Raw genomic sequence first — 22,696 nt, forward strand, 5'->3', positions numbered from 1 at the left:
TGCTCCGGCGACTTCCTGGTTAGACGCGCCGCTCTCTGTACCATGCGGCGGCTGTGGATATTAAGCCGGTCGCTGCAGCGCGCGTCCACGTGGAGCCGGGCGGACCAGCGGTGACCAGACCCGGACCATGGATGGCTGGCCAGACGAGGGGGGAGGCTGCAAGCAGGGGCTCCCCCGCCACTGCTTCTGGAACCGCAGCCCCTGCCGTTCCCACAGATACCGACGCAGGCGGGTGCATGGCCCAGGAATCCTCTTGGACTGCAGGTACTTCAGATTCCTATAGGAACAGGAAACCTAAACTGAGGAGGAGAGGGGACCGCCTCCTTTTATTCTGTAGGTTTCCGGTTCCTATGGGCGGATCCCTCTCTCTCTCTCTCATGTGGGGTGCTGTCATGGCGAAGGGTAAAAAAAAATCATTCTCACCTTCCGGCGTCCATGACAGCCTTTCCCGTTCCTCGCGACACTCCGGTTCCAAGAATGCATTGCCGCAATGACCCCAGATGACGTAGCGGTCTCGCGAGACCGCTACATCATCACGGGTTATTGCCGCAAGGCATTACTGGGAACGGAGCGTCGCGAGGAGCATCGATAAAGGCCTGGGCTGGATCTGGGGGCCGCCGGAAGGTGAGTATATAACAATTTTTTATTTTAACAGGGATATGGTGTGGGCTGCGCTATACACTGCGTGGGCTGCGCTATACACTGCGTGGGCTGTAAGACTCTCTCGCCTGAGGCCCTCAAAAGCCTGGAGCTCGCCCTGGCTTCACTGATCGGGCGCGCCCGGCGACAGACGCAGTGCGGCCGCGAATTGGTACAGGATTTGAACCACGCTTCGCTGATTGGTCGCACCAGGCCGACCGAATCCTGTGTATTCATTGCATAATTCTCAAATCTTCATAAATAAACTACATACATATTCTAGAATACCTGATGCATTAGAATGGAAACATATGCACAACCTGTATTTATCACCCACTCCTGGTTTTGGCTTACAAATACTGATGTAAAATACTGACCAAATACTGCTAGTGGGACGGCAGCCTTAAAGTGTGAGATTGCAGGGGTACACCATACCAGGCACCTATAGCCTAAACCAGTGTTCCCCAACTCCGGTCCTCAAGAGCCACCTACAGGTCATGTTTTCAGGATTTCCTTAGTATTGCACAGGTAATAATTGAATCACCTGGACAGGCAAGCATGCAATCACCTGTGCAATACTAAAGCCTCTTTCACACTTCCGTCGTTGGCTGTGCGTCATAGTGCAGTGAAAAAGAAAAATCCTTCCGGGCATGCTAAGAGCAGGAAAACGGGATATGTCGCTGGATTCCTGTGTGTGCCGGTCAGCGACGGATCCTGCGTCCATAGGCTTCCATTACAGCTGACGACGGACAGCGCAGGACCCGTTGCTGAGCGATTTGCCGACGTGCAGAAAAACATTCCTCTGAACGTTTTCTCTCAACGACGGACTGCTATTTTCCGACGGATCCAGTGCATGACGGATGAAACGGATGGCCATCCGTCACTAATACAAGTCTATGGGAAAAAAACAGGATCCTGCAGAAAATTTGCAGGATCCTGTTTTTTCAAAACTCGACGGATTTTGACGGAAGACAAAAAACAGAAGTGTGAAAGAGGCCTAAAGAAATCCTGAAAACATGACCTGTTGGTGGCTCTTGAGGAGAGGAGTTCGGGGAACACTGGCCTAAACCATCGTTCAATTCCCTAATAAGTTACCTTGTCAGTTAGAGGCTTGCTGAAGGTCTCAACGGGCTGGGCTTCAGAGAAAGCTGTGATTTTATCTAAATATTGCAAAATAGTTCTACTGCAGAATATAGAACAGTGGTCCCCAACAGGTCATGTTTTCAGGATTTCCTTAGTATTGCACAGGTAATTGCATCACCTGGACAGGCAAGCATTCAATAACCTGTGCAATACTAAGGAAATCCTGAAAACATCACCTGTTGGTGGCTCTTGAGGACCAGAGTTGGGGAACACTGATATAGAACAAGAGCTCAGATAATCATACTGTAGGTTTAAATCCCCAAGAGGAACCCCCCATCCACAAAAAAAAAACCTTCAAAATATTAATCACGCCTTTTCATGGACATAAGTCCATTGCGTTCAACCTATAGCCTAAGGCTGGTTTCACACTAGCATTTGGCGTGGCTGCGGACTTCCTCCGTGAAGCCCCGTCCACTGCCGCGCCTCTTTATTCAGCTCCGCCTACATGCGTCCTGCGTACCCCATCTTTAAAGGGAACCTGTCACCTCAAATTGGCGGGATATTTAAATGAGTTTTTACAGGTCCGATGGGCGGCATTTCCTCTTCATTTCTCTACCCCGTCCGTCCCTGTTGTCCACAATATGTTAGTGAATTAGAGTATGTGAGCGCCATAGTTGGCGCATGCAAAATGCAATCTTCGGTGGCGCACACATAGTATGCTTTGCCCAACTGCGGGCAAAGCCAAAAAGCATTACTGCGCATGCGCTGTATGTCCCGCAACACAGCAAAATACTTCGAGCGCATGCGCAGTAATGCTTTTCGGCTTTGCCCGCAGTTGGGCAAAGCATACTGCGCGTGCACCACCGAAGATTGCATTGCGCATGCGCCAACTATGGCGCTCACATACTCTAATTCACTAACATATTGCGGACAACAGGGACGGAAGGGGTGGATAAATGAAGAGGAAACACCGCCCATTGGACTGGTAAAAACTTTCCCTTTAACATTGGGTACGCAGGCCATGCGGATGTCTCCGTCATTTTCATGTTGCGCCGACTGCAAAAAATTGCAACATGTTGCGTTCGGCGCAGAGTGAGAACGACGCATGCAGAGGCACCCGCATACATCGGCATGGCCTACGAACCCAATGTTTAAGAGGGTACGCAGGACACATGCAGCCGTAGGCGGAGCTGAATGAAGAGGTGCGTCAGTGGGCGGGGCTTCACTGAGGAAGTCCGCAGCCACGCCAAACGCTAGTGTGAAACTAGCCTAACACGTTGATCCAGAGGAAAGAAAAAAAAAAACACACAACATGAGGCAGATGCTAAATGCCTCCATATTAGGGGAAAAATTCCTTCCTGACTCAACATGCGACAATCAGACTAGTTCTTCTGATCAATGTCCCATTACAGAATTTACTCCCTATAACCTGTAGTTTTTTTAGGAAAGGCATCCAGGCTCTCCTACAACTTGTGTTTGGATAGTGAACCAACTATTACAATTGCATGTGACAGAGTTCCACAGACTCATGTCTCTTACAGAAAAGAATCAGCATGTGATTAGGGTTAACCCTTCTTTCCTCTGGACATAGAGGATGCCCCATTGCCACCGTCTCAGGCTCTGTTCTGTCCCTTCATATATATTTGTACTTTGCAATAAGATTGGAAAAAGTGAAGGCTTAGGGGCAAACTGAATAACCCCGTTTGATAACCTGTCTCGGTACTGCAGTTCACACATTCAATAGCGCCTCTTTACACCCGCTCTAGGTGAACCATGTCCACCTTATACACCAGAGGCCAAAACTGTACACAGTATTTACCTAATATAAAAGAAAAAAAAAACCCTACACGCTAAAATGACAGAATTGCAGTTTTTAAAAACAATTACACAAAAAACAAAACATCGTATGAGCCCTAACATGGTATCAGTAAAAATCTCAGCTCTCCATGCAGAAAACAAGCCTTCACTCAGCTCCATCAATGGAAAAATAGAAACGTTACGGCTTCAGAATATGGGGACCCAGACAACAAACGGCAGCCTAAAGATGTCGCCAAGTCATTTATGGCACAATGGACGCCGTAAGAGGCAATGATGGAAAGGTGCTAGGTCATGAAGGGGTTAGTAACAAGCGGGGTGTTTGGAAGCCACCATGAGACCAGATGAGCGGACATTATACGGGAACATGGGCCTTCTATTACTCTACTGCTCTAAGTGACGGCGTAACATAAGAACTGTACCCTCCAGGATTGGGATGTGTGGAAATGCCCGTGCCCCCCACACTGGGGGCGATCACAGTCTCTCCGCCGCCATGATTAGCTCCCTACATAATTCCCATTCCTACATCACCTAGAACAGTCTGCACCAACACCCACAATGAAAGGGACCACTGACAAGACAGGTGGCGCCCAGTTATTGCCCCCCACAGTGATGCTTCTCACAGGAGGGCACATACTCACAGAATGCAGGCTGCCAGCTCACTGCAGGACTCCTGGTGGAGGGCACACTGAGCATGCTAGGGTTAAAGGTGAGCGCACACGTGTAGCAGGTAATAAGCCGTCCCGCAGCATGGCCCCAGCTGCTGCAGCACAGCCACTTCACAGCAGGGAGATACTTTGCACTTATCTCCGCCTTATGGAGGAAGATCAGCAAAACAACCTGCGCCTCGCTTACAACAGCGCTTTAGCAGGCGTCCTCTGCTTGGCACAGGCATTGACAGTCGCAGAAAGTTGACTTCCTGTGTTTGAACCGCAGACTCTGCTCTTTCGTGGAACGCAGGGAGGAAGCGGGTGACGTATTTCCGCTGTTTGAAACGCAGGTGGGTTCTCTGCTGGAGAAGCTCTTGGTTTCCGGAGCCGCACTCTGGCAGCTTGGTCTCCGCTCTCTGGGCTTGTCTCTTTCCGGCTGCCAGTTACACCCCGCTGCTGAGCCCTTGTTTCTCCAGTAGGTGAGTACGACCAGGGTGAAGCTGGGGACAGTGAGCCCGGCATAACGGGAGGTTCAGGGAGCCGCCTGTGTGAGGCAGCAAGGCTCTGATGTCATATGCCGGTGATGCCCTATGTCTGTCTGGGCTGATGCTTTATGCTACGGACACCATGTGTACTAATGAGGGAGGATGCAGTGAGCGGAATACAGAGGAAGGCTGTCAGGTCAAATGTCATCAGTATGTCAGCAATGCTGTCACTGTCTATAGGAGGCGCTATACCTCACAGCACACACTGTGGGGATCATATATTAATCACTACTCCCACTGTGTCTATAGGAGGCGCTATACGTCACACCATACACTGCGGGGATCACATATTAGTCACTACTACCACTGTGTCTATAGGAGGCGCTATACGTCACACCATACACTGCGGGGATCATATATTAGTCACTACTACCACTGTGTCTATAGGAGGCGCTATACGTCACACCATACACTGCGGGGATCACATATTAGTCACTACTACCACTGTGTCTATAGGAGGCGCTATACGTCACACCATACACTGCGGGGATCATATATTAATCACTACTCCCACTGTGTCTAGAGGAGGCGCTATACCTCACACCATACACTGCGGGGATCATATATTAATCACTACTACCACTGTGTCTATAGGAGGCGCTATACGTCACACCATACACTGCGGGGATCATATATTAGTCACTACTCCCACTGTGTCTATAGGAGGCGCTATACCTCACACCATACACTGGGGGGGTCATATATTAATCACTACTCCCACTGTGTCTATAGGAGGCGCTATACCTCACACCATACACTGTGGGGGGGTCATATATTAATCACTACTACCACTGTGTCTATAGGAGGTGCTATACGTCACACCATACACTGTGGGGGGGTCATATATTAATCACTACTACCACTGTGTCTATAGGAGGCGCTATACATCACACCATACACTGTGGGGATCATATATTAATCACTACTACCACTGTGTCTATAGGAGGCGCTATACGTCACTGCACACACTGTGGGGGGTCATATATTAATCACTACTCCCACTGTGTCTATAGGAGGCGCTATACGTCACACCATACACTGCGGGGATCATGTATTAATCACCACTACCACTGTGTCTATAGGAGGCGCTATACGTCACACCATACACTGCGGGGATCATATATTAATCACTACTACCACTGTGTCTATAGGAGGCGCTATACGTCACACCATACACTGTGGGGGGTCATATATTAATCACTACTACCACTGTGTCTATAGGAGGTGCTATACGTCACACCATACACTGTGGGGGGTCATATATTAATCACCACTACCACTGTGTCTATAGGAGGCGCTATACGTCACACCATACACTGTGGGGGGTCATATATTAATCACCACTACCACTGTGTCTATAGGAGGCGCTATACGTCACACCATACACTGCGGGGATCATATATTAATCACTACTACCACTGTGTCTATAGGAGGAGCTACACGTCACACCATACACTGCGGGGATCATATATTAATCACTACTACCACTGTGTCTATAGGAGGCGCTATACGTCACACCATACACTGTGAGGATCATATATTAATCACTACTACCACTGTGTCTATAGGAGGCGCTATACGTCACTGCACACACTGTGGGGGGTCATATATTAATCACTACTCCCACTGTGTCTATAGGAGGCGCTATACGTCACACCATACACTGCGGGGATCATGTATTAATCACCACTACCACTGTGTCTATAGGAGGCGCTATACGTCACACCATACACTGCGGGGATCATATATTAATCGCTACTACCACTGTGTCTATAGGAGGAGCTATACGTCACACCATACACTGTGGGGGGTCATATATTAATCACTACTACCACTGTGTCTATAGGAGGCGCTATACGTCACACCATACACTGTGGGGGGTCATATATTAATCACCACTACCACTGTGTCTATAGGAGGCGCTATACGTCACACCATACACTGCGGGGATCATATATTAATCACTACTACCACTGTGTCTATAGGAGGAGCTACACGTCACACCATACACTGCGGGGATCATATATTAATCACTACTACCACTGTGTCTATAGGAGGCGCTATACGTCACACCATACACTGTGGGGGGTCATATATTAATCACTACTACCACTGTGTCTATAGGAGGTGCTATACGTCACACCATACACTGTGGGGGGGTCATATATTAATCACTACTACCACTGTGTCTATAGGAGGCGCTATACGTCACACCATACACTGTGGGGATCATATATTAATCACTACTACCACTGTGTCTATAGGAGGCGCTATACGTCACTGCACACACTGTGGGGGGTCATATATTAATCACTACTCCCACTGTGTCTATAGGAGGCGCTATACGTCACACCATACACTGCGGGGATCATGTATTAATCACCACTACCACTGTGTCTATAGGAGGCGCTATACGTCACACCATACACTGCGGGGATCATATATTAATCACTACTACCACTGTGTCTATAGGAGGCGCTATACGTCACACCATACACTGTGGGGGGTCATATATTAATCACTACTACCACTGTGTCTATAGGAGGCGCTATACGTCACACCATACACTGTGGGGGGTCATATATTAATCACCACTACCACTGTGTCTATAGGAGGCGCTATACGTCACACCATACACTGCGGGGATCATATATTAATCACTACTACCACTGTGTCTATAGGAGGAGCTACACGTCACACCATACACTGCGGGGATCATATATTAATCACTACTACCACTGTGTCTATAGGAGGCGCTATACGTCACACCATACACTGTGAGGATCATATATTAATCACTACTACCACTGTGTCTATAGGAGGCGCTATACGTCACTGCACACACTGTGGGGGGTCATATATTAATCACTACTCCCACTGTGTCTATAGGAGGCGCTATACGTCACACCATACACTGCGGGGATCATGTATTAATCACCACTACCACTGTGTCTATAGGAGGCGCTATACGTCACACCATACACTGCGGGGATCATATATTAATCGCTACTACCACTGTGTCTATAGGAGGAGCTATACGTCACACCATACACTGTGGGGGGTCATATATTAATCACTACTACCACTGTGTCTATAGGAGGCGCTATACGTCACACCATACACTGTGGGGGGTCATATATTAATCACCACTACCACTGTGTCTATAGGAGGCGCTATACGTCACACCATACACTGCGGGGATCATATATTAATCACTACTACCACTGTGTCTATAGGAGGAGCTACACGTCACACCATACACTGCGGGGATCATATATTAATCACTACTACCACTGTGTCTATAGGAGGCGCTATACGTCACACCATACACTGTGGGGATCATATATTAATCACTACTACCACTGTGTCTATAGGAGGCGCTATACGTCACACCATACACTGCGGGGATCATATATTAATCACTACTACCACTGTGTCTATAGGAGGCGCTATACGTCACACCATACACTGTGGGGATCATATATTAATCACTACTACCACTGTGTCTATAGGAGGCGCTATACGTCACTGCACACACTGTGGGGGGTCATATATTAATCACTACTCCCACTGTGTCTATAGGAGGCGCTATACGTCACACCATACACTGCGGGGATCATGTATTAATCACCACTACCACTGTGTCTATAGGAGGCGCTATACGTCACACCATACACTGCGGGGATCATATATTAATCGCTACTACCACTGTGTCTATAGGAGGAGCTATACGTCACACCATACACTGTGGGGGGTCATATATTAATCACTACTACCACTGTGTCTATAGGAGGCGCTATACGTCACACCATACACTGTGGGGGGTCATATATTAATCACCACTACCACTGTGTCTATAGGAGGCGCTATACGTCACACCATACACTGCGGGGATCATATATTAATCACTACTACCACTGTGTCTATAGGAGGAGCTATACGTCACACCATACACTGCGGGGATCATATATTAATCACTACTACCACTGTGTCTATAGGAGGCGCTATACGTCACACCATACACTGTGGGGATCATATATTAATCACTACTCCCACTGTGTCTATAGGAGGCACTATATGTCACACCATACACTGCGGGGATCATGTATTAATCACTACTACCACTGTGTCTATAGGAGGCGCTATACGTCACACCATACACTGCGGGGATCATATATTAATCACTACTCCCACTGTGTCTATAGGAGGCGCTATACGTCACACCATACACTGCGGGGATCATGTATTAATCACTACTACCACTGTGTCTATAGGAGGCGCTATACGTCACACCATACACTGCGGGGATCATATATTAATCACTACTACCACGGTGTCTATAGGAGGCGCTATACGTCACACCATACACTGCGGGGATCATATATTAATCACTACTACCACTGTGTCTATAGGAGGCGCTATACCTCACAGCATACACTGCGGGGATCATATATTAATCACTACTACCACTGTGTCTATAGGAGGCGCTATACGTCACACCATACACTGCGGGGATCATGTATTAATCACTACTACCACTGTGTCTATAGGAGGCGCTATACGTCACACCATACACTGTGGGGATCATATATTAATCACTACTACCACTGTGTCTATAGGAGGCGCTATACGTCACACCATACACTGCGGGGATCATATATTAATCACTACTACCACTGTGTCTATAGGAGGAGCTACACGTCACACCATACACTGCGGGGATCATATATTAATCACTACTACCACTGTGTCTATAGGAGGCGCTATACGTCACACCATACACTGTGAGGATCATATATTAATCACTACTACCACTGTGTCTATAGGAGGCGCTATACGTCACTGCACACACTGTGGGGGGTCATATATTAATCACTACTCCCACTGTGTCTATAGGAGGCGCTATACGTCACACCATACACTGCGGGGATCATGTATTAATCACCACTACCACTGTGTCTATAGGAGGCGCTATACGTCACACCATACACTGCGGGGATCATATATTAATCGCTACTACCACTGTGTCTATAGGAGGAGCTATACGTCACACCATACACTGTGGGGGGTCATATATTAATCACTACTACCACTGTGTCTATAGGAGGCGCTATACGTCACACCATACACTGTGGGGGGTCATATATTAATCACCACTACCACTGTGTCTATAGGAGGCGCTATACGTCACACCATACACTGCGGGGATCATATATTAATCACTACTACCACTGTGTCTATAGGAGGAGCTACACGTCACACCATACACTGCGGGGATCATATATTAATCACTACTACCACTGTGTCTATAGGAGGCGCTATACGTCACACCATACACTGTGGGGATCATATATTAATCACTACTACCACTGTGTCTATAGGAGGCGCTATACGTCACACCATACACTGCGGGGATCATATATTAATCACTACTACCACTGTGTCTATAGGAGGCGCTATACGTCACACCATACACTGTGGGGATCATATATTAATCACTACTACCACTGTGTCTATAGGAGGCGCTATACGTCACTGCACACACTGTGGGGGGTCATATATTAATCACTACTCCCACTGTGTCTATAGGAGGCGCTATACGTCACACCATACACTGCGGGGATCATGTATTAATCACCACTACCACTGTGTCTATAGGAGGCGCTATACGTCACACCATACACTGCGGGGATCATATATTAATCGCTACTACCACTGTGTCTATAGGAGGAGCTATACGTCACACCATACACTGTGGGGGGTCATATATTAATCACTACTACCACTGTGTCTATAGGAGGCGCTATACGTCACACCATACACTGTGGGGGGTCATATATTAATCACCACTACCACTGTGTCTATAGGAGGCGCTATACGTCACACCATACACTGCGGGGATCATATATTAATCACTACTACCACTGTGTCTATAGGAGGAGCTATACGTCACACCATACACTGCGGGGATCATATATTAATCACTACTACCACTGTGTCTATAGGAGGCGCTATACGTCACACCATACACTGTGGGGATCATATATTAATCACTACTCCCACTGTGTCTATAGGAGGCACTATATGTCACACCATACACTGCGGGGATCATGTATTAATCACTACTACCACTGTGTCTATAGGAGGCGCTATACGTCACACCATACACTGCGGGGATCATATATTAATCACTACTCCCACTGTGTCTATAGGAGGCGCTATACGTCACACCATACACTGCGGGGATCATGTATTAATCACTACTACCACTGTGTCTATAGGAGGCGCTATACGTCACACCATACACTGCGGGGATCATATATTAATCACTACTACCACGGTGTCTATAGGAGGCGCTATACGTCACACCATACACTGCGGGGATCATATATTAATCACTACTACCACTGTGTCTATAGGAGGCGCTATACCTCACAGCATACACTGCGGGGATCATATATTAATCACTACTACCACTGTGTCTATAGGAGGCGCTATACGTCACACCATACACTGCGGGGATCATGTATTAATCACTACTACCACTGTGTCTATAGGAGGCGCTATACGTCACACCATACACTGTGGGGATCATATATTAATCACTACTACCACTGTGTCTATAGGAGGCGCTATACGTCACACCATACACTGTGGGGATCATATATTAATCACTACTACCACTGTGTCTATAGGAGGCGCTATACGTCACAGCATACACTGCGGGGATCATATATTAATCACTACTACCACTGTGTCTATAGGAGGCGCTATACCTCACAGCATACACTGCGGGGATCATATATTAATCACTACTACCGTACCACTGTGTCTATAGGAGGCGCTATACCTCACAGCATACACTGCGGGGATCATATATTAATCAGTACTACCACTGTGTCTATAGGAGGCGCTATACCTCACACCATACACTGTGGGGGGTCATATATTAATCACTACTACCACTGTGTCTATAGGAGGCGCTATACGTCACACCATATACTGTGGGGATCATATATTAATCACTACTCCCACTGTGTCTACAGGAGGCGCTATACGTCACACCATATACTGTGGGGATCATATATTAATCACTACTACCACTGTGTCTATAGGAGGCGCTATACCTCACACCATACACTGCAGGGATCATATATTTATCACTACTACCACTGTGTCTATAGGAGGCGCTATACCTCACAGCATACACTGCGGGGATCATATATTAATCACTACTACCACTGTGTCTATGGGAGGCGCTATACGTCACACCATACACTGCGGGGATCATATATTAATCACTACTACCACTGTGTCTATGGGAGGCGCTATACCTCACAGCATACACTGTGGGGCTCATATTAGTCTCTGCTTCCACTGTGTCTATAGGAGGCGCTATACCTCACACCATACACTGCGGGGATCATATATTAATCACCACTACCACTGTGTCTATAGGAGGCGCTATACGTCACACCATACACTGCGGGGATCATATATTAATCACCACTACCACTGTGTCTATAGGAGGAGCTATACGTCACACCATACACTGCGGGGATCATATATTAATCACTACTACCACTGTGTCTATAGGAGGAGCTATACGTCACACCATACACTGCGGGGATCATGTATTAATCACCACTACCACTGTGTCTATAGGAGGCGCTATACGTCACACCATACACTGCGGGGATCATGTATTAATCACCACTACCACTGTGTCTATAGGAGGCGCTATACGTCACACCATACACTGTGGGGATCATATATTAATCACTACTACCACTGTGTCTATAGGAGGCGCTATACGTCACACCATACACTGTGGGGATCATATATTAATCACTACTACCACTGTGTCTATAGGAGGCGCTATACGTCACACCATACACTGTGGGGATCATATATTAATCACTACTACCACTGTGTCTATAGGAGGCGCTATACCTCACAGCATACACTGCGGGGATCATATATTAATCACTACTACCGTACCACTGTGTCTATAGGAGGCGCTATACCTCACAGCATACACTGCGGGGATCATATATTAATCACTACTACCACTGTGTCTATAGGAGGCGCTATACGTCACACCATACACTGCGGGGATCATATATTAATCACTACTACCACTGTGTCTATAGGAGGCGCTATACGTCACACCATACACTGTGGGGATCATATATTAATCACTACTACCACTGTGTCTATAGGAGGCGCTATACGTCACACCATACACTGTGGGGATCATATATTAATCACTACTACCACTGTGTCTATAGGAGGCGCTATACGTCACACCATACACTGTGGGGATCATATATTAATCACTACTACCACTGTGTCTATAGGAGGCGCTATACCTCACAGCGTACACTGCGGGGATCATATATTAATCACTACTACCGTACCACTGTGTCTATAGGAGGCGCTATACCTCACAGCATACACTGCGGGGATCATATATTAATCACTACTACCGTACCACTGTGTCTATAGGAGGCGCTATACCTCACAGCATACACTGCGGGGATCATATATTAATCAGTACTACCACTGTATCTATAGGAGGCGCTATACCTCACACCATACACTGCGGGGATCATGTATTAATCACTACTACCACTGTGTCTATAGGAGGCGCTATACGTCACACCATACACTGCGGGGATCATATATTAATCACTACTACCACTGTGTCTATAGGAGGCGCTATACGTCACACCATACACTGTGGGGATCATATATTAATCACTACTCCCACTGTGTCTATTGGAGGCGCTATACGTCACACCATACACTGCGGGGATCATGTATTAATCACTACTCCCACTGTGTCTATAGGAGGTGCTATACGTCACACCATACACTGTGGGGATCATATATTAATCACTACTACCACTGTGTCTATTGGAGGCGCTATACCTCACAGCATACACTGCGGGGATCATATATTAATCACTACTCCCACTGTGTCTATAGGAGGCGCTATACCTCACAGCATACACTGCGGGGATCATATATTAATCACTACTACCACTGTGTCTATAGGAGGCGCTATACGTCACACCATACACTGCGGGGATCATATATTAATCACTACTACCACCGTGTCTATAGGAGGCGCTATACGTCACACCATACACTGCGGGGATCATATATTAATCACTACTACCACTGTGTCTATAGGAGGCGCTATACCTCACAGCATACACTGCGGGGATCATATATTAATCACTACTACCACTGTGTCTATGGGAGGCGCTATACGTCACACCATACACTGCGGGGATCATATATTAATCACTACTACCACTGTGTCTATGGGAGGCGCTATACGTCACACCATACACTGCGGGGATCATATATTAATCACTACTACCACTGTGTTTATGGGAGGCGCTATACGTCACACCATACACTGCGGGGATCATATATTAATCACTACTACCACTGTGTCTATGGGAGGCGCTATACATCACAGCATACACTGTGGGGATCATATTAGTCTCTGCTTCCACTGTGTCTATAGGAGGCGCTATACCTCACACCATACACTGCGGGGATCATATATTAGTCTCTACTTCCTTTATTACAGCTCCTACATCAGTTGTCATCTAGCCCTGCCGGACCTAAGGATGATGGCTTTGTTCTATTTAGTTCTGGATTATCCTATTGCTCCTATATCCCTGCACAGCAGACTCTATTGACTACAGTGGGGTCCACTATAGGAGCAGAACATGAAAAATAACAGAAATATATTGCTGGAATGGCAGTTACTTATACGTCTGATAAACCGCATTGACCTACCTACCTTGGGCCTGATGGGTTTCCATCGTAGGACCTGGTATTTTATGGAATCTGTCAACAGGATTTCAAAAGCTACACAATTTACATGCACATGTAGGTCTTTAAAATGCAAGTCCAGCAATACCTTTACATGGCCGGTCTGTTCCTCCATCACTGAGAAATCAGCGTTTGCATTGATAGGCAAATAAGGCAGAAGAGCTATTTGTAGATCTGAAGCCTTTGTCACTCCAGCTCTACTCCAAGCTCAGCTCCTCCTTCTGCTTGCCTGACAGCCATTAGGCTGTGTGACTTCAGCCAAATGTGCAGTTAGTCAAGCAGAAGGATATGGCTCTGTGTGGGGAATAGAGCTGGAGTGACACAGGCTTCAGATCTACCATAGCCCTTCAGCCTCAATTGCAAATTAATTTCTCAGTAACTGAGGGATGGACTTGCCATGTACAGATATTGGTGGACTTGTCTTTAAAAGATCCCTTTAAGAAATATGCAATGAAGCCCACACAGATGTGAATAGAGACTAAAATAACAATTTTGGAGCATCCTTTCTTTGATATCTGCATTGTTTTGTTCCTTTGTTATTCATCCTGTAAATATGATTGTTGCTTACGGAGCCTTACTATTCCCCTGGTTAAAGGGAACATGTCACCCCCAAAATCGAAGGTGAGCTAAGCCCACTAGCATCAGGGGCTTGTCTACAGCATTCTGTAATGCTGTAGATAAGCCCCCGATGTATCCTGAAAGAGGAGAAAAAGAGGTTATATTATACTCACCCAGGGGCGGTCCCGCTGCGATCCGGTCCGATGGGCGTCGCGGTACGGGGCCTCCCATCTTCTTACGATGATGTCCTCTTCTTGTCTTCACACTGCGGCTCCGGCACAGGCGTACTTTGTCTGACCTGTTGAGGGCAGAGCAAAGTACTGCAGTGCGCAGGCGTCGGGAAAGGTGGGCAGACAAAGTACGCCTGCGCCGGAGCCGCGGCGTGAAGACAAGAAGGGGACGTCATCCTATGAAGATAGGAGGCCCCGGACCGTGACGCCCATGGGATCGGACCACCCCTGGGTGAGTATAATCTAACCTCTTTTTCTCATCTTTCAGGATACATTGGGGGCTTATCTACAGCATTACAGAATACTGTAGATAAGCCCCTGATGCCCGTGGGCTTAGCTCACCTTCGATTTTGGGGGTGACAGGTTCCCTTTAATGGCCCATGCGACTACACAATGACTCTGTCCAAACACTATGACTATGTCAGAATCCCCCTTTTGAAATGGAAAATGGTGACTCTAAATTAACAATTTAGCCTACGTTTACATTGTAGATTATCCATTATGTTGGTTTAATGTGATCGATATTGATGCATTATAGTAGGATTTTCATGGTGTCTATAAACGACTACATTGTAATCATACTGCTAACAATGCAAGGTCCTAATTTATTTCTGTGGAGGTGTGTCCATCTTGTGTCTTCAGGAGCGCAGCGCTCCCCTGCCGGTATTGTCGGCTTCTTTCCTGCTTGAAGGTAAGCCGTGGCTCATGATGGCTGACTGTTCAGACCTGCACAATGACAATGCCGCTAGTCTGAAAAATTTAGCCTTTCCATGTGGGCGCCGCACACCTCAAATCGCCGCATGCGGAAACATTCGCATACAACGCATGTCCCTGCGTACCCAATGTTAAAGATAGGTACACAGGGAAATGCTGGTCCCAGCCGACGGAGCTTCACGGAGGAAGTAAGGAGGAAGTACGCTGCCATCCGCAGCGCAACGAAACGCAAGTGTGAAGCAGCCTTAGATAGTATAAAAGAAAACAAAACAATTTTTTTTTTTTTTTTTTTATAAATGTAACAAAAATAAATCATTCTCTCCCCCCCCCCCCCCCCCACTCAGCTCCTTTTAGGCTACATTTCGAAGATCAAGATTTCTGCACCTATTACGTTTATTAGGTTACTTTTGATTATTTTTACATGCATTTTTTTTGTCTTTTTGGTATGCCAGGTTTTATATAAAGCTGCTTTGTTTTTATTACTTCCTTGTATTTTCTTTGATAAAACGTTATTGATACAGTAATGTGCAGATTGCATCCGTTTCCCCTATGGAAACACACTAAAACACGTGCGCTTTTTACCTGCGGAGCTTCTGCATCTAATGCAAATTCATGGGAAAAAAAATCTACTCATGTTTTTTGGCCAATTTTAAAACTACATTCAACAAAGCACAAACCACTATAGGTGTCTAAAGTGAAAACGCTAAAAAAAAAAAAAAAAGACACCCGGGCTTCATTTTAAGATTGCCCATTGACGTGTATCTTTTTCTGAGCTGCCTGAAGAGTGGTCCGCTCACTTCTTTTAGCCACTTGTGATCTTTTGGAAACCTGAAATCGATCAAAGGGACTCAAACAGACTGAACATATGAAATGGAAATGCATATGTTCATTCTTTTGATCATTTTCTGAGTGCATTTTTTTTTTTTTTAAATGAAAACTGCAATGTTGGCGTTCTAGAATGCTACATACTTTATGCACGTTTTACATTCTTTTTTTATAAATACTTTTCACTTGAATTGAGTAAAAAGAAAGAAAGAATTGAAATGCTGTGCTAAAAAATATAATAAAAAAACAAAACAAACCATACCTTGGGAGTGAAATTTTTTATTTTGCACTTTTTTGCATGAAGGAAAAAGCTGCAAAAATGACACATGTGAACAAGCCCTTAGTGTGACACTCTCATTCTAACGGCTAATACAACCCCTGGCAAAAATTATGGAATCACCTGCCTTGGAGGATGTTCATTCACTTGTTTAATTTTCCATCACACAATGTTACCAAAACCTATATTAATCATTAGTAACACAAGGTACTATAAAAGCAATAATATTTTTATTGAAAATTACAAAAAAAGACAAAAATATGAAAGGTGCTGAGTTATTAAAAATGAGGACACAATGCCATAGGGTACCACAAAGACCAAGCTTATTACAAAAAATGTATATATAGCTGCCCTATACAAGTTTTTCATTTATGATACAAAAAACACAGCAGATGCAAAGTAAAATAAGGTGCATGTTTTTATGGCTACAAAAAACGGCTGTAATGACAACTTACCATACACTGCGTGCAGAATTATTAGGCACGTTGTATTTTAGAGGATTATTTTTATTATTGATCAACAACTATGTTCTCAATCAACCCAAAAGACTCATATGTTCTCAATCAACCCAAAAGACTCATGAAAGCTTAATATTTTTGGAAGTTGGAGTGGTTTTTTTTTAGATTTGGCTATCTTAGGAGGATATCTGTTTGTGCAGGTAATTATTACTGCGCAGAATTATTAGGCAACTTAATAAAAACCAAATATATTCCCATCTCACTTGTTTATTTTCACCAGGTAAACCAATATAACTGCACAAAATTTAGAAATAAACATTTCTGACATGCAAAAACAAAACCCCCAAAAATTAGTGACCAATATAGCCACCTTTCTTTATGATGACACTCAGCAGCCTCCATCCATAGATTCTGTCAGTTGTTTGATCTGTTTACGACCAACATTGCGTGCAGCAGCCACCACAGCCTCCAGACACTGTTCCGAGAGGTGTACTGTTTTCCCTCCCTGTAGATCTCACATTTTATGAGGGACCACAGGTTCTCTATGGGGTTCAGATCAGGTGAACAAGGGGGCCGTGTCATTATTTTTTCTTCTTTGAGACCTTTACTGGCCAGTCACGCTGTGGAGTAGTTGGAGCATTGTCCTGCATGAAAATCATGTTTTTTTTTTTCTTGAACGATACCGACTTCTTCCTGTACCACTGCTTGAAGTTGTCTTCCAGAATCTGGCAGTAGGTCTGGGAGTTGAGCATCACTCCATCCTCAACCCGAAACGGTCCCACAAGTTCATCTTTGATGATACCAGCCCATACCAGTACCCCACCTCCACCTTGCTGGCGGCTGAGTCGGAGTGGAGCTCTCTGCCCTTTACTGATCCAGCCTCTGGCCCATCCATCTGGCCCATCAAGAGTCACTCTCATTTCATCAGTCCATAAAACCTTTGAAAAGTCAGTTTTAAGATATTTCTTGGCCCAGTCTTGACGTTTTATCTTATGTTTCTTGTTCAGAGGTGGTCGTTTTTCAGCCTTTCTTACCTTGGCCATGTCCCTGAGTTTTGTTACTCCAGTAACGTTGCAGCTCTGAAATATGGCAAAACTGGTGGCAAATGGCATCTTGGCAGCTTCACGCTTGATTTTCCTCAATTCATGGGCAGTTATTTTGCGCCTCTTTTGCCCAACACGCTTCTTGCGACCCTGTTGGCTATTTGCCATGAAATGCTTGATTGTTCGGTGATCACGCTTCAAAAGTTTGGCAATTTCAAGACTGCTGCATCCCTCTGCAAGACATCTCACAATTTTGGACTTTTTAGAGCCCTTCAAATCTCTCTTTTGACCCATTTTGCCAAAGGAAAGGAAGTTGCCTAATAATAAAGCACACCTTATATAGGGTTTTGATGTCATTAGACAACACCCCTCCTCATTGCAGAGATGCACATCACCTGATTTACTTAATTTGTAGTTGGCTCTCAAGCCTGATCAGCTTGGAGTAGGACAACATGTATAAAAAGTATCATGTGATCAAAATACAACTTGCCTAATAATTCTGCACACAGTGTATATAAAGTGCCTAAACAAACATGATTATATATGGATACCCCGGGCGTCCCTCCGCCCCCATATGGGCCCGGGGTATCGATATGTACATAATTTCATAGGTATTGTATGCCCTCTTTCTTGCTTGCACTTTATATATACTTTTTTTATTAGGACCGCAGTGTTTGCACATTCTATTGCTATATAATCATGTTTGTTTAGGCACTTTATATATGGTATGTTGTCATTACAGCCGTTTTTTGTAGCCATAAAAACATGCACCTTATTTTACTTTGCATCTGCTGTGTTTTTTGTATCATAAATGAAAAACTTGTATAGGGCAGCTATATATATACATTTTTTGTAATAAGCTTGGCCTTTGTGGTACCCTATGGCATTATGTCCCCATTTTTAATAACTCAGCACCTTTCATATTTTTGTCTTTTTTGTAATTTTCAATAAAATATTATTGCTTTTATAGTACCTTGTGTTACTAATGATTAATATAGGTTTTTGTAACATTGTGTGATGGAATTAATTATTTAAAGGGGTACCTCACCCAAAATTGATACGGGTGAATATCATTTGGGACATCAGTGTGTGATTAAGTCGTTTAATTTTGTAGAAAAAAAGCAGATCACAGACATGGCACAAAACTAAAGTAATTTCAAATGACAACTTTCTGGCTTTAATAAGCACTAAAAGAAATCAAGATAAATGTGGTAGTCAGTAATAGTTCCTTTTTTTAGAACAAGCAGAGGGAAAAAATTATTGAATCATGAAAAACAAACAAACCAAAAAACACTCCAACACATCGCTAGTATTTTGTTGCACCACCTCTGGCTTTTATAACAGCTTGCAGTCTCTGAGGCATGGACTTAATGAGTGTCATACAGTACTTTTCATCAATCTGGCTCCAACTTTCTCAGTTTTTGCTCTATGGCAGGATGCATTATCATCTTGTAAAATGATTTCATCATCCCCAAAGATCCTTTCCTTTGATGGGATAAGAAAAGTGTCCAAAATATCAACATACACTTGTGCATTTATTGAAAATGTAATGACAGCCATCTCCCCAGTGCCTTTACCTGACATGCAGCCCCATATCAATGACTGTGGAAATTTGCATGTTCTCTTCAGGCAGTCATCTTTATAAATCTCACTGGAACGGCACCAAACAAAAGTTCCAGCATCATCACCGTGCCCAATGCAGATTTGCGATTCATCACTGAATATGACTTTCATCCAGTCATCCACAGTCCACGATTGCTTTTCCTTAGCCCATTGTAACCTTGTTTTTTTCTGTTTAGGTGTTAATGATGGCTTTCATTCAACTTTTCTGTATGTAAATTCCATTTCCTTTAGGCCTTTTCTTACAATTTGGTCACAGACATTGACTCCAGTTTCCTCCCATTCGTTCCTCATTTGTTTTGTTGTGCATTTCCTGTTTTGGAGACATATTGCTTTAAGTTTCTGGTCTTGATGCTTTGATGTCTTCCTTGGTGTACCAATATGTTTACCTTTAACAACTATCCCATGTTGTTTGTAGTTGGTCCACATTTTAGACACAGCTGACTGTGAACAACCAGCATTTTTTGCAGCATTGCGTGATGATTTACCATCTAAGAGTTTGATAATCCTCTCATTTGTTTCAATTGACATCTCTCGTGTTGGAGCCATGATTCACGTCAGGCTACTTTCACATTAGCGTCGTGCACTGCATGTCGCAATGCGACGTTGCGGCGCACCGATGCATACTGTGGAAGCGCCGCACAACGGGGGCAGCGGATGCTGTTTTTCAACGCATCCGCTGCCCCATTGTGAGGTGGGGTAGAGTTCCGGCCGCGCATGCTGCACATGATGCACCAAAAAACGTTACATGCAACGTTTTTTGGTGGCGACGGTCCAACGCAACCGTCGTGCGACGGTTGCGACGTATGGCAATGCGTCGCACTGCGTCGCTAATGCAAGTCAATGGAGAAAAAACGCATCCTGCAAGCACTTTTGCAGGATGCGTTTTTTCTACAAAACGACGCATAGCGACGTGCAGTGCACGACGCTAGTGTGAAAGTAGCCTTTCTCCACTTGGTGCAACAGCTCTCCAAGGTGTGATCACTCCTTTTTTAGATGCAGAATAACAAGCAGATCTAATTTGATGCAGGTGTTAGTTTTGGGAATTGAAATTTAGAGGGTGATTCCATAATTTTTTCCCACATAATTGAGTGAGTCCATAATTTTTTCCCTCTGTTTGTCCTAAAAAAGTAACCATTACTGACTACCACATTGTTTGTTCTTTATTTCTTTTAGTGTTTATTAAAGCCAGAAAGTTGCCATTTGAAATGACTTTAGTTTTGTGCCATGTCTGCGATCAACATGAACAATGAACATCCTCCAAGGCCGGCGATTCCATAATTTTTGCCAGGGGTTGTACACACAATCGCACAGAGCAGAGACAAAGTGGAATATATACAGTAATTCATTTTGGTCGCTATTCGTGATGAGCGAGTATACTCTTTGCTTGGGTTTTTCCGAGCAACCTCGGGTGATCTCCGAGTATTTGTTAGTGTTCAGAGATTTAGTTTTCATCGCCGCAGTTGAATGATTTACAGCTCTTAGCCTCCTTGAATACATGTGGGGATTCCCTAGCAACCAGGCAACCCCCACATGTACTCAGCCTGGCTAGTAGCTTTAAATCATTCAGCTGCGGTGATGAAAACTAAAACTCCGAACACTAAGGGTATGTGTCCACGTTCAGGATTGCATCAGGATTTGGTCAGCATTTTTCATCAGTATTTGTAAGCCAAAACCAGGAGTGGAACAATTAGAGAAAAAGTATAATAGAAACATATGCACCACTTATGCATTTATCACCCACTCCTGGTTTTGGCTACAAATACTGATGTAAAATACTGACCAAATCCTGATGCAATCCTGAGCGTGGACACATACCCTAACAAATACTTGGAAAACCCGAGCAACGAGTATACTCGCTCATCACTATTCGCTATCACTGTTGTGATCACTAGGACTGACAAACTTGGAGCAATACTCCATTGCTTCATATGTGCTTGTCCCTGGGCTCCTGCCAGAACACCTATAGTTTAGGCTCTACAAAATGGTAATGCTAGAATGGAAACATGGCTGCTCCTGGGAGAGGGCAGTCGCATTCTGTCCACTCAATGATAGCATAAGATGTTAGTAAGAAATATAAACGGCTGGACAGACTCAAGGAGCAAGTAGCCAGTGTGCCTTGAAATCTGCTACTAGTAGCTAACTACTTCAGTTTTCTTTTATTGGGCGTACAGATGTCAAAAGGCCTGGGTCACCATTGCAAATCTTCCCATGAGCCAAAATGGTGATCTACGTAAAAGCGTCCCCTGCTCTGGACAGCTATGCTTTTGGTGCAATGTAATATATGGCTAGGAACTTCTTGGTGATGGCAGCTAATCATTGGTGGTTGGAGAAGCTGGACCTATAGTAATTGTCCTGACAGATTTCAAGTAGACATCACCTTT

The 22,696-nt window shown here is 44.9% G+C and overlaps 2 protein-coding genes across 3 annotated transcripts in view; one reads left to right on the forward strand and one right to left on the reverse strand.

Annotated features, from left to right (window-relative positions):
* PEX12 (peroxisomal biogenesis factor 12) overlaps positions 1-4,490 on the reverse strand; it is a 40,913-nt gene extending 36,423 nt beyond the window's left edge. Inside the window, exon 1 of the mRNA XM_077296261.1 lies at positions 4,179-4,490. The gene's annotated coding sequence lies outside the window, so the exon portion shown is untranslated. The remainder of the gene's footprint in view (positions 1-4,178) is intronic.
* The window catches only part of AP2B1 (adaptor related protein complex 2 subunit beta 1), a 131,274-nt gene continuing 113,060 nt past the window's right edge, over positions 4,483-22,696 (forward strand). The window contains exon 1 of one of the 2 annotated variants that reach the window (XM_077296260.1): positions 4,483-4,666. The gene's annotated coding sequence lies outside the window, so the exon portion shown is untranslated. The remainder of the gene's footprint in view (positions 4,667-22,696) is intronic. The other variant, XM_077296259.1, reaches the window with a different exon arrangement.

This window comes from Ranitomeya variabilis, chromosome 3 (assembly GCF_051348905.1).
Source record: "Ranitomeya variabilis isolate aRanVar5 chromosome 3, aRanVar5.hap1, whole genome shotgun sequence".
NCBI classification, from domain to species: domain Eukaryota; kingdom Metazoa; phylum Chordata; class Amphibia; order Anura; family Dendrobatidae; genus Ranitomeya; species Ranitomeya variabilis.